General features: G+C 37.5%; 1 protein-coding gene across 2 annotated transcripts in view; it reads right to left on the bottom strand.

Annotated features, from left to right (window-relative positions):
* The window catches only part of oys (lysophospholipid acyltransferase 6), a 105,000-nt gene that overhangs the window by 60,686 nt on the left and 31,134 nt on the right, over window positions 1-13,180 (bottom strand). Inside the window, exon 2 of one of the 2 annotated variants that reach the window (XM_089105599.1) lies at window positions 12,142-12,297. The exons of the other annotated variant lie outside the window; for it this stretch is intronic. The gene's annotated coding sequence lies outside the window, so the exon portion shown is untranslated. The remainder of the gene's footprint in view (window positions 1-12,141; window positions 12,298-13,180) is intronic. 2 annotated transcript variants of the gene reach the window in all.

Below are 13,180 nucleotides of genomic sequence, written 5' to 3'. Positions count from 1 at the left end.
ACAATAGACTGCTGAAGAAGCTCGCCGAATGCGGCGATAATACCATTCTGGATGATAGAAGAAACATATTTGGCATTTCCAGCCGCAGAAAGAAGGTGGTTCTTCAGAACATCGTCACCGTGTCTCACCGTCAGCCGCAGTAGTGCTCGGAAGTTGCCATCATTGTGGGAAGGTTCTGGATCCGAGACCGAAATGGGGCATGGGGCACCGAAATGGACCGAAATCGTTAGTACCACGAAGGGCAAGCTGTGGCCGCACACAAAATATCACCGTCTCAACAATTGGTCGCAACTTCTGGCGATTCTCTTGAACCTGCGCTTTCCTTGCTGCGTCTAGTTGGTGCGCGATATTGTCCTGCCTATTCTCCGAGACAGAAATGAAGTTTTAGCCAATACGATGCAGTTTCTATGAAACTCTGCTTGTTAGTGAGCTGTGAAGCTCTATCACATCCTTCCAGTTCCTGAATGGTTTGGTGATTAGATTCCCCAAGCGCTGGTGGCAGCTTTTGCCAGCTGTCTCTGACGAGAACAGAACGCAAAACCTGCAAAAAGCAGCGTCCTCAGACGGAGAGTAGGACAACCAACTGAAACGAGAGAGCCAAGTTAACTGAAACTTCAGCTTCCGTTTGTCGGATACTTGTAAAATGTAAGAGATATCTGGAGTCCAAGGGCTCTTCAGCAAACGAAGTTTAGAATTTGCATCGAGACTGGAGGTTTTGTTGACAAAAGGACCGATGTCATTTGCAAACAACGACAGAGGCTGGGTTGGTGCAGGTGCGTGTTGCGTCATGGTTGGTTCCAGGGTCCGTGATTCAGAAGCTTCAACGAGGGCTCCAGTGCCCTTCAGATCCACAGGTGTAGATGAATGCTCCGCAGACGTCCCGCTAACACCACTGTCAGAAAAATCCCTGGTACGCTTGGGCGCGAAGAACGACGTAATGTCACACTTCCTCTTCATGTTGAAAATCGCTCTTCTCTTATCCAAGTCAAAAATTGAACTTAAATGAACTGACAATCTTCCATTCTTATAACATTTACCTCGAGCCCGAGGTAATAGAGGTATCTCGAGCCTCGAGCCATAGAGGTTTGAAGCTCCTATCTACTAAAATAAGGAATTCTGCATGTTCAAACTGTTTGCACATAGGTGGAAAAGGTGAGACCGGTCATCAAGAGCCTCACAAGGAAATTTCTTGTGGAGGGGGGTTAGTAAGTGATATCAGGAGTCGTATTTTCAACGATCTTAAAAGGTAATATTTCTCCTTTCCTATCTATATACTGTTTCAATGTATTTAAACATATAGGGTAACGTCCGGTATGATTCGAACCCTAGAGAAGTGGACGGAGGTTCGAAAATCTTAACATTTCGTTACTAAAAATCTAAAACGCGTCCTTTCCTATCAAGGACCATCTGGTAATACACACACCCACCTATTCTATGGTCTCCAGCTGCAAGAAAACGTCAACCTCAAAGAAGAAAAGATTTATGACCACTTGTCTGAAAACATGCTTTAGCGGAGGGATGTCAGAGAAAAAAGGTAAGTTTTAAAAAAGTCTCATATTTCAGTCATTTGTTGTCTTTTCGAAGTTTTTCTTTTGGACTGATTGGTTGGTGCTCAATGTAAGGGAGGGTGAATGGTCACATAACAGGTGCAAGAATTGCAGAAAATCTTGATTTTCCGGAAAAGGTTCGAATGGTCCACTGAGGTTCGAATGTTTTTTTCGCCCTCAGATCCATAATTTTAGCAGTCTGTGGAAGGCTTAGATCAAAATTTTAATGAAAGAAAGTGATGAATTCAACATTTTCAGGCCGGTAGCAGGTACCAGTTCTTTTCCAGAGAAGTGGACTCTGTTTGAAAAGTTTTGGACCGTTCGAAATGACAGAATTCAAACTCTTTATTGCCGTTTCGAACCGTTGCCGACAGGTTCGAAAAAGGTTCGAATATATACCGAACGATTTTACTTGAAAGAACAGCATTCGGATACGAAATTTAGGAAGGGTTCGAATCTCAAGTTCCTTTTTTAAATTTGCTACATTGTTTTCTCTCCTTATCCTTGTGCTGAAACTCATTTTTCGCAATTTTCTTATCCTCAGCAGAAAATAAGTGTTGTTAAGAATGTAGCCCAGTGAGGATTAAAAAAGATTGACCCACTTTGAATGTAAAAGAAAACTTGCGTTAAAGGTTACTGAAATCGGATTTGTATTGACTTTGTTGTTTCTGATCTTTTTTTTATTTCAGGCAAACTAGACTTTGGAGAGTTGCTGCCAGCGGGGCCACCACGGAAGATGAAAAGGAACCAAAGTTTATAACACCTACTAACGCTAAAGGATCAAAAGATGATAGCGACTGGGAAGAGGAAGTGAAACCTGAGAAAAAGTGAAAAACAAAGCACAAAACTTTGGCACCTTGGAAATATACACTTGCCCGAAAAAAGCCAGTTCCCGGGAAATACGTTCTTGCTCCCGTAGAAGATTCTGATTCGAAATTCGACGTGGCAGCTGTCGAATGGGAAAACAGCAAGGACACAGAACGTGAAGATGTAAGTTTTGTAGAAGAGATTACAGATGGAAGAGCTTCACAAGTGAAGGAGAAGAGAATGAAAAAGACACCAGCAACTGGACGAGGAGACTACAAAACTTTTGAAAATTCCATCTTGAAGCAAGCTGTTGAAGATTACTTAATGGGACCGCCTGGGATGAAATTAATAGCGAAGAAGTACTCAATTCCTGTAACAATGTTGCAGAACCATATAGTCAAGAAAAAGGAGGAGGGGTTCGAAGTAGAGAACGAGAAGAAACGAACGAGGGAAAAACTTCGAGGACCTTCTTATCTAAGTCAGACTGAGGAAGAAAAACTGGAGCAGTTTGTTTTGTGGAACCAGAGAATTGTTTCCCCATTATCAAAAACCGACCTGCTCGACACAGTGACAATTATGATAGAAAAAGCAAACCGCATGGCTTCATCAGACACTGGAAAACCGACCAAGCACTGATATTCTTCCTTTCTGAAACGACATCTTGCCATTTCCAAACGAAAATTTGAGAATCTTCACGGAGCGCTTCACCCGCGAAAAGATCGAAAACTGGCATCTCAACCATGAAAACTACTTGAAAGAAAAATGACTTTAAGAGTTTGATGATCCAGCTGTTGACCCCCGAAGAACATTGAATCCAGATGAGACAAGTTTTCTGTTCCTTCCTCACGGAAAAAATCTTCTCACGAAGCAGGGCAGCCGCCAAGTTATACGGAACACAGGCGGAAAAGAGAAAATGAACCTTACCGTTCTGTTTATGGTTAATGTCTTGTATGGTTAGTGTCTTGAAAAAAAGAGTTGGATTATGACAATAATAGATTAAAAAACTTTAGATAAATTCGTTGAGTTGGGATGTTCTGGGGAATGGGGTCTAAAATCCGGTTTATGATGAAGGACCGATGGAGGATTTTTCTGTGGTTAAACATAAATCTCCAGTTGATATTGGAAATAAATCTACTATGGGTCCGCAAAGTTTGAGCATTTTCCATTTGAATTGTCAAGGTCTTTCTAGTTCATTTAATTATTTAACAGAACTATGTAAGATTTCTGAGTTGGATGTGCTTGCATTGAATGAAACGTGGCTTCGTAATCATACAATGAGTCTACTTGAAATTGATAGTTATGACTGTGTGACGCAGAATAGGGAATCACGATTACATGGGGGATTGGCTTTATATTGCAGGAAGAATATTACAATGAAAATATGGAATGATCTACGTGTGAATAAAGAGATGATTTTTGAACCAATGGTGGTTGAACTTTGTAAGTCAGGAAAATTTTCTTTGTGGTGGTTGTTTATCGACCTCCACCTGGAAATGTGCAGGAATTTAGTGATTTGCTGGAGCGGCAAATGGATAAGTTGTCAGGTCCAAATCGCCCATGCTTTGTTTGTGGATACTTTAATCTTGATATATTTTCAGTTAATGTAAACCCGAGAATTCGAAATTTTTTAAATGTTATGTTGGGTTACGGTTTAAGACCGAAAGTTAATATATGTCGTCGAGTGACTTACCACCAATTGTCCTCCAATAAACCATTTTTGTCCTTAATACGTTAGATGTTGACAAGAGAAATGTGAGAACTGCTCGGCTATGCATTTTTCAAAAAAGGTTCGAACCATATCGGACGTTACCCTAGTACAGTGTATTTCAACATCAGGGAAACCTATTGTAGAGACCGCGATGGCTTCAGCCACGTACAAGATCAAAAGTCACGCATAGATTCTATCCATATGAACAATAATACCCCTTTCCGTCCACCCAAAAATTCCGTAGTAAAAATACTACTACATAAAACTACTGTTCATCATTCAACAAAACTACTGTTCGTCAAGATTTTGACTAAATATTCAACTTTTATCTAAAATTTTCATAACGCTCCAAGATTTTAAATCTTGAGCAGAAAGAGTGAAAAAGCTGGACGCTATCGATCAATTTACAATCATTGGTGTATACAATTTTTCAGCAAGAAATCGGGCTGGCACATCCAATCTTGGTTAGGCCAGGACATGATTTGAAAAAGAATATTCAAAAATTGAATTGAAAATCATAAATTCAATACATCAAATAAATTTGTCCAACTGAAAGTAAGGAGCAACATCAAAACTTAAAATAAACAGATATTAATCTGTATGTGAGGGGGACTGCCCCCTCAGTCAAAATTTTTTAAGTACGATTGCGGAAACACAAGGACCTTTGGATTGAAATAAACATATTTTTTAAAGCACTTAAGAACTTCAGCGTAACAAGCGAGGGGTTGAGGACAGGGCAGTGCGCCTCATTTACGGAATAATTTCTACTCATTTAAAGTTTTAATGTTGCTCCTTACTTTTAATTCAAAAACTAGTTTATTTTATTTAATAAACTTAATGTTGATTTTTTTATACATTATAGACAGCAGTGTCCATAAGTGTTTACGTGTCTTCTATGATTAAATAAAAAAACGAGTTTTTTTTACATCAAAGTAAGGAGCAACATTAAAACTCAACACAAACAGAAATTATTCGGTATATGAAGGGTTCCCCCTTCATCATTGCCTTGTTCTTTACACTAAAGCTGTTAGCACTTTTAAAAAAGCTTCTTATTCTACGACCCCTGTGTTTCAGTAGTCATCTTAAAAAAAATGGTACAAACAGTCACACTTTAGCGTAAAGAGCAAGGTATTGAGGAGGGGGCAACCCTTCATAAATGGAATAATATATGTTCGTTTTGAGTTTTAACGTTGCTCCTTACTTTCAGTTTAAAAAAAACTCGTTTTTTTTATTTAGTTTCTGATCGTTTTTCAAAAAATGCCAGTAAATCTGCGGTACCTATCACGAAGTATACCCGCCCCCTTCACGGAAACACCTCCGTGGAAATTCCACCCAACAGAGAGTGGACCCCCCCCCCCGTCAAATTCTCACCAGACAGTTCACCCCCCCCCCCCGTAAAATTTCTTTCGGACAATTCAGCTTCAAAAATTCTCCTTGCCATACTTTCATTTGAAAAAGACTTTAATTTCTAATCGGTTTCTCAATCACTCTGGAAATACCCCCTTCCGTGGAAATTATTTTCCAGAAATAAAAATACGCGAAAACAGCCTCCAGATAATTCCCCTGGAACATCTCCGCATGCAAAATTGAGTTGGCAAAGAAAGTGTAAGACAATTAAAAAGAATTTCGTATGTGTTAAAACAATTACAGGTACTACAAAATAGGACAGTAAGAATACTTGGATTTTTTTTTTACATAGACCATCAAAACTTGAAAATACATCTGAAACAAAAACGATGTTCTTTTTCCTAAATTTGTCGGATTTAAAACGTATACCGATGTAAATATTTCCTTATGGCATTTTCAAATTCAAAATCCAAAAAATTGTTTCTATAATAAATCTCTGTTGATTTTGCCCCCTCATTCGGCTCGTCGGTGGGCGGGATTATATCGACTTCCTTTTGGAAGATGTGAAAGGTCAAGATTTTCACTTAGGCGAATAAATATAAGCTGAATGATAAAACTCAGATGTATCAATCACAAAATTCTCAGTTGTATTTAAAGAAGCAATTACTAAAGACTGTTTTTTAATGTTTGTTTATTTACCTTTAATGATGGAATTAAAAAAATTTATGATATCTTTCATTATATGTTTTGTTTTTGTATCCACGATGGGTTGGCCTCACATGTCCCTTCTACCCAGCATTTCTTTTCTCCCTTCCTTTCTTTTATTCCTTGTTTTCTAGGTTTTTGTTGTTATTATTTTTTTTTATTAGTTAAGTTAATTTTGCTGTTATTACTATTATTATGACGAGATGTTTTGTTTTGTGTATGTCCTATTATTTATACATCCAACCTTACGACTTCTGCTCTCTGTTGGGGGTTAATACTTTTTTTTGTATTTTTAGGTATATTAAATAAAATTGAAAACTCACCCCCCAGAAATTTCTCTCCCCGAAGAAGGTTATCCCTATGGAAATCCACCCCAGGCACAAAATCCCCCCCCCCATAAAAATGTCTGTAAACTTCCAAATAACAAATAAAATAGCTCAATAATGGGTAAATTTAATAGCTTACAAGTTTCATCCCAGAGACTGGGGGGGGGGGGGGTCATTTTGCCCCTAAACACAAAATTATTTGATATTTCAAGTATACTGAACAAAATGGCTATCTCAAAATTTTGATCAAATAACTTTGGTTAATAAAGTGGCGTGGGAGGGGGCGGTTAGTCTCCAATCTTTTTGGTCAGTTAAATAAGGCGTTAGAACATTTAATTTCCATTCGAATGCACCTTCTCCCGATCTTCTAGGACTATTATTTCGATACGATCACCCCTGGAAAAAAAACAATTTCTCCCTATTTCTAAATCCAGGCAAATATTTTTCAGGTTCGTAACTTTTGATGGGTAACACTAAATTTGATGGTTTACTATTGAGCCAAGTCGCTCCTTACTTACAGTTCGTTAAAGTAAGGAGCTTCAAAGTAAGCTTCGAAGTAATTTACTTTTTGAAGTAAAATTACTTCAAAGTAAGAGCGATTTGGAAAACGGTTTGTGTTTATTGGTAAAAGAAGATACTGAGGAGTGGGGAAAATCAAAAATATATCAGTCAATAAGTATCGGTTGAACTAAATGAAATATAGGTATTGTTCTATTTACCGGGAGACCACGCGATTCAGATAATCATCGTTATATAATCATACATAAATCATGGTTACAGTAAGAGCTGCAATCTAGTATTGAGGAAACGAAGATCCAAACTAACCAAAACTTTAAATGTACGTTTTGAAAAAAAAAAACCGCCTAGCGAGCTTTGACTTAAAGCTGATACAGGAATGGTAACCATTATTTTGGTTGATCTAAATATGTGTCGAGGTCATTTATTTTTAATAATTGTAATCATATTAACAATTGGATTTATTAGTTAAAGATATATATATATATATATATATATATATATATATATATATATATATATATATATATATATATATATATATCATTAACAAAGCCTAGAGGCAATATACAGAAAGGGACTAAACGCAACATTAATAAAAGCAATTCAGTTAAAAACAAGACAAAATATGGAAGACTACGAAAAAAAGAAAACACAAAAGGAGCTTGACTTACTCGGCCTTAGACACTCAAACAGCACAGAGAAACCCATATCTAAACAGCTACACTATCAGCCACCATCCCCCCAAAAGGCTAAGCAACTTAGATCTATGAGAACAACGCACCAAATTCGTTAACTTCAAAACAATACAATTACAATAACTTATGGAATTTGAAAGAACATCTTCAACAAATTGTCCCGAATTAGAGGCTAAACATTTCTAATACTAAATCTTGATGTAGTAGTTATAACCACCGGTCTCCTTATCAGAATAGAACTAAGTTTTATTAGACCAAGTCCTACCAGAAGAATTGGACGAATAATGAGTGTAGATTATTTAAGTATTTATAGACTCTTTGAAAGTATTTAACCCCGCGAACCGAAAGGCTAAGTGGAAAAGTCTCCTAGCTTATGGAATTCCTAAAAAAAATTATTCAAATGATTAAAGTCTATATTCCGTACAAGTGTGTGCAGTCCAGACGGAAAGTGCTATGTCAGAGGGGTTCCAAATCATGACTGGAGTTCGCCAAAGATGTTTGCTATCCCTGACATTCTTTGCAATACTTAATTTGTTATTCGCCGCTGTCATTTGAGAGGAGGCATTCAACTAAGCTCTGAGCGTCAATTACATGATTACAAGTTCGACGAAATCGCTCTTGCTGCCCGTACTGGTCTACAAATAAATGTTGATAAAACAAGAAGTATGTCAAATGGAGTTATAACGACCTTGGCGAACGCATCCAATACAACGATACCGATATCAAAGAGGTCAGAGCATTCAAATATCTAAGCAGTACAGCGTCTTAAGATGGGAATTATGACAGAGAAGTCATATTGCGCAGAGCGCATGCAGGTGCAGCATTTTCTCAGCTAAAGAGCGTTTGAAGATCCAAAAACTACTCCTAGAAGCTGAAACTCAGACAATTTAGGAGTAATGGACTCTCTTTACTTATGTATGAATGCAAGACATGGAATCTTTCAAAGAACGCAGAAAACGATTACTCAACCTGGAAAACATTTTTTTATGCAAATCCTTGCGATCCACTGTACCAAGAGTGACGAATTCTTAGATAACGGAATTTACTGAACAACCAATGGTGGCCAAAAAAGATCAGAATGAGGAGATGGAGATACTGGAGTATATGATCCACGCGAATGAAAGTTGTATTCCACACGATATATGGTGTTGAGATCCCACAGGTCTTCGAAAGAGGGGAAGACAACCCAACATACTGGGTCAATCCCATGAGATAGAGGCAACGAGTCTTCGAATTGCGCTGAAAGATTTGTGGTCCCAGGTACAAGACCCACTGAGTCTACTGTTACTGCCTAATGCGCCTCTAGACGTGGGAAGACCTAAGTAAGTGAGTTTCATAATCGTGAAGAGATGTTGCACATGTGGAAAGCGAAGAACAAAACAGAGACAATAGTTCGTGAGGATAATAGTACACAAACAAAGCATTACAAAATTTACAAAATTCTGCAAAAGGTAGTACGTGAAGTTCATCGTATCGAAGCGTTACTGATACATTCCAGCTGTCATGTATCATCACTCAAAACTCTCCAATCCATACCCTGAATAACCCGAAGAGGAATAAGGTGACTTGCAAAATTTATTTTACCAAAACAAACAACAATGTAACAAACATGGATGAACCCTAGAGAAATACAACATTCTTAGCGTATTACTAGGAAAAGTATGCTAACATTTTCTAGTAATATCAACATTCTCAGCTAGTTTACTACTTGCATATGCAATACGACCTTTAAAACTCAGTGACTCCTCACTAATCAATTCCACATAACAAGTATTAGCACTGCGCTTAACTGTCTGACAGCCAACAGTGAAAGTCTTGTTCTCTTAAAAAAAGGAAGTAAAATCAACTATATTTGTTTCCTTAATTTTTGTCTTATTTATGGCTCCTTTGGAATTGAAATTTTAATCAAAGTGTAAACATAGCCTGAAACTTTAAAGCAGATAGTGATAGAAAACAAAATCTAATTTTTCGCACTATAATAGATAAAACTCACATTTTTCTTGTAAAATTTATTGTTCTCATTGAGTCCCCTTATTCAACTTTATTTACCCTGAAAGTATCACATCAATTGGAAAAAGACAATGCCTGACCCATTTTAGGGTTTCACGAATTGATATATGCGATTTTTTAAAAACATTTTTTCATCGTAGACTTGTATGGCCCAGTAGGTTTCTAACCAATTCTGGAAAAAACACATTTGGACCTATTTTGGTAGCCATGAATAAATAGAACAATTATTTTTCAAATTACTTTTATATACGTAGCTGTTTTGGCCTCAGGCGGCTTAGTGCTGCGGTGAGTTGTTAGAAGTAGTAGTAGTAATATGTTTACCTGGCCTACTTGGCCCTGTCTGTATACCCTGTAAATTACAATCCTATCAGAGACAAAAAAAATTCCCCCCCCCCTTTCGGGGCATCACGAACCATTGAAGCTAAAAATTTGTGTCAAATTTGTTTTTTGGGTCTTTCAGGCCAAGAAACTTATGTGTACCATCCTGAAGCTGATCTGAGAGACGAAATATAAGGTCCCGTTTTTGTGCATCTCAAGTCTTTTAATCTTTGTACCTGGAGAAACCGAAAACATTCAGAATTGAGCAACTGGGCTTATAAGAAATATTACGAATCTTGGGTGATCAGAAAAAAAGTTTTGGGCCCGTTCTCGAGCTAAACAGTTTTTCTTCAATTTTTTTTTGTGTGCACAAGAGCAACCTCGACCAGATTAGCTTACGGATACAAGGATAAAGGTTTCAAGAAAAATCGTCTGTCTGTTTTTGGATGAACTAATATGAGACACAAATGATTTTGTACCCTTATCTATTTCCCCAACACATGATCTTTGACTCCCCCTGCCCTATTAAAATACTTTCTGGAAGTTTTATCCGATCCCCCAACACGATACCAAGATGAGCTATTCTGATTGCCTCGGTTAATATGCTGTCTTTTATTTATTCCCCCCCTCTACTTGACCACGAATAGATTGGCAGTTCCACTTGGACTAATTGTAGGAAAACTTCAAGGAGGATCGGAGACGTACATTTTTTCACCCATATATCTCTTTCCTCTGAATATACAAAACATGAATGCCCCTTGCCTCCTCCCTTCCCCCAACATTCCCCGATGTTTAAGCTTACTCCCAGCTTGACGTTCCCAAGATGTCTCAGATATACCGTTTTTATAACAATGGTATAGTCCCTTTCGATTCACATCTGCCCCTCCCAAATCGATATTCGAGGTTCACTTGGACCCCAACGTTCCCTGAAAATTTCAACTTATTCCCGAAAGCTGTTCCTGAGATATGCAAAAACGCTATCTTGGTAAACTGGGTACATTTGGTTCTTTCATTCTACATCGCAGCTTAATCGGGAATTGATTATAGTCCAACTGCAGCTCATAGTACCAAAATTTTACAGACTGAAGACCAAGTCTCTAGACCCTTCCCCTTTCACCTCCTCCCCAAAGCCAAAAGAGGTCCACTTATCCCCTAATATACCCCGAAAGTTTAAGCTTGATTCCCAAAACTGTCTCCAGGATATTGCAAAAATGCTGTCGATCCCCCTACAACGTATATCTTTTACATCTTTTGATTTAACTTGTTAGTTTACCGTAAATAAATCATAGGTTTGTGATGAAGAATTCTAGTGAAAAAAACGTGTGAGTGGATCGAAAAAAAACACATTTTATACAGCCCCTTACTCTGACTTCTCCTCTGAAGTTTCCCTCGCTATTTAGACACTTAATGAGGGATTCTATTGTAAAAATGTCTAGATGGATTAGAGACAAAAATTTAGGCCTCCAAAACACAAAATTTGAGGTCCCCTTATCCCCTCCCCAAAAATTTTCACTTTTGCCCCCAACAATACTTGAAATTTTGACCTGCGCACCTCAAGCCATTCCCAAGATATTACAGATATGCTATTTTGATAGCCCTAAACCTGGAAGTTTCAACTTCATCCCAGAAGGTGTAGCCAAGATACTGGAGCTATGCTGTTTCGATAAGCTAAATACACTTCGTGTCTTTTGATCAACCTTCCCCTTCCCAAGTCAAAACTTGAGAAGTAAGTACCAACCCCCAAAAAACAGTTTTAGAGATATAAAATGAATTCTGACAAGGGATCAGAAACCTCCTGTGCTATTGTTTTGACCATATCTCCTCCCTAAATTTTTCATTTCCGGGTATTCATTGACAGCAGGCTGCATCGAACTGGAATTTCAGCCATGTGGCTGTTTCTACCATACATGCCACCACTACTTCCTTTTTCCCTCCATACTTAAGAGGTCCACATTAAGTGAAGTCGATCTACTCGAAAATATTCCCTTCGATTGGCCATTTAGTGTATTTTCTAAATTACGTAATGCACAGGCAATGCAACCTTTACAAAGGGGTAATCGAAGCAATCTAGTATTCACTTCTAGTAAGCAAAAAAATAAAAATAAAATATGTCTCAGACATTTAACCAGAGATCCAATGAGAGCTCTGCAATTTCTGACCTTGGTGCACCATGTAATGTCAAAGCATTGTTTTCACCAATTCCATTTAGAACCCTTAAAGGGTTTCTTAAACTGTATTTCTGCTGCTCTCTGAAGTTTCGGAAGTCTGCTACCAGCTGAAGTTTTCATATAATTTAGTCTCTAGTCTAGAAATACCTAAAATCAGACAATAATTTGAATAATAAGTTTTTTCTTCAGTGGAGTGGCATAAAGGATTAAAACTATGCCACAGAAGAGGCAGATATTGCTGTGCCCTCGTCGGATTTAGGGTTAAATATCTGCGACACCATTTTTTTTTTTTTTTTTTTAATCTGTTTGATCCCAAGAGGTGGATACAAGATTGTTTTTGACAAATCGTTATCAGAGGCAACACTATATCATAATTTCAGAATAATATCTTTTCAGAATAATTTCAAGGACCCTTTCTACAAAGAGAACTTTTTATTTCTATGACCCAGTTAGAATTTTATAACGATATAGACTCTAGCCAAAAATACTTAAAGGAAAAAAGACGCAATTTTCTTCTGTGGGATAAGCAGGAAAAACAAAGATTTTCCGGATTCGGAGCATTTTTCTGTTAGAACGAAAAGTTTTAAGTCGATTTTCGACGGTAACAATTATGATCAAACAGTTCGTGGTAACGAACTTTAAGTAAGGATGGACTCAGTCCAATAGCAACCGAAATAAAAAATTTAAAAATACAAAAAAAATAAGCTTTCAATTCTGAATTCAAGTATATAAAATTGATTAAGTTTAGTATCACCCACCCAAAGCTAGGACCCTGAGAAAATTTGCCTGATTTTCGAAAAAGGGGTAACAACTCCAAAAAGTCATGCGATCCTACTAAAATCACACCATCAGATTCAGAATATCTGAGAGCCCTACTGTAGAGATTTCAAGCTCCTATCTACGAAAAAAAGTTTTTTTTTGTTTTTAAGAATGATCATGGATACGTTTTTTCAGTGGTTATCGACACAGTGGTTCTAAAAGATTGAGAAATTAAGAGCCAATAAACCATAACAAACTAAAAAAAAATCTG

This window comes from Artemia sp. Qi Xiang Cuo, chromosome 19, assembly GCF_049724085.1.
Source record: "Artemia sp. Qi Xiang Cuo chromosome 19, ASM4972408v1, whole genome shotgun sequence".
NCBI lineage: Eukaryota > Metazoa > Arthropoda > Branchiopoda > Anostraca > Artemiidae > Artemia > Artemia sp. Qi Xiang Cuo.
This window is presented reverse-complemented; position numbering and strand designations above follow the sequence as displayed.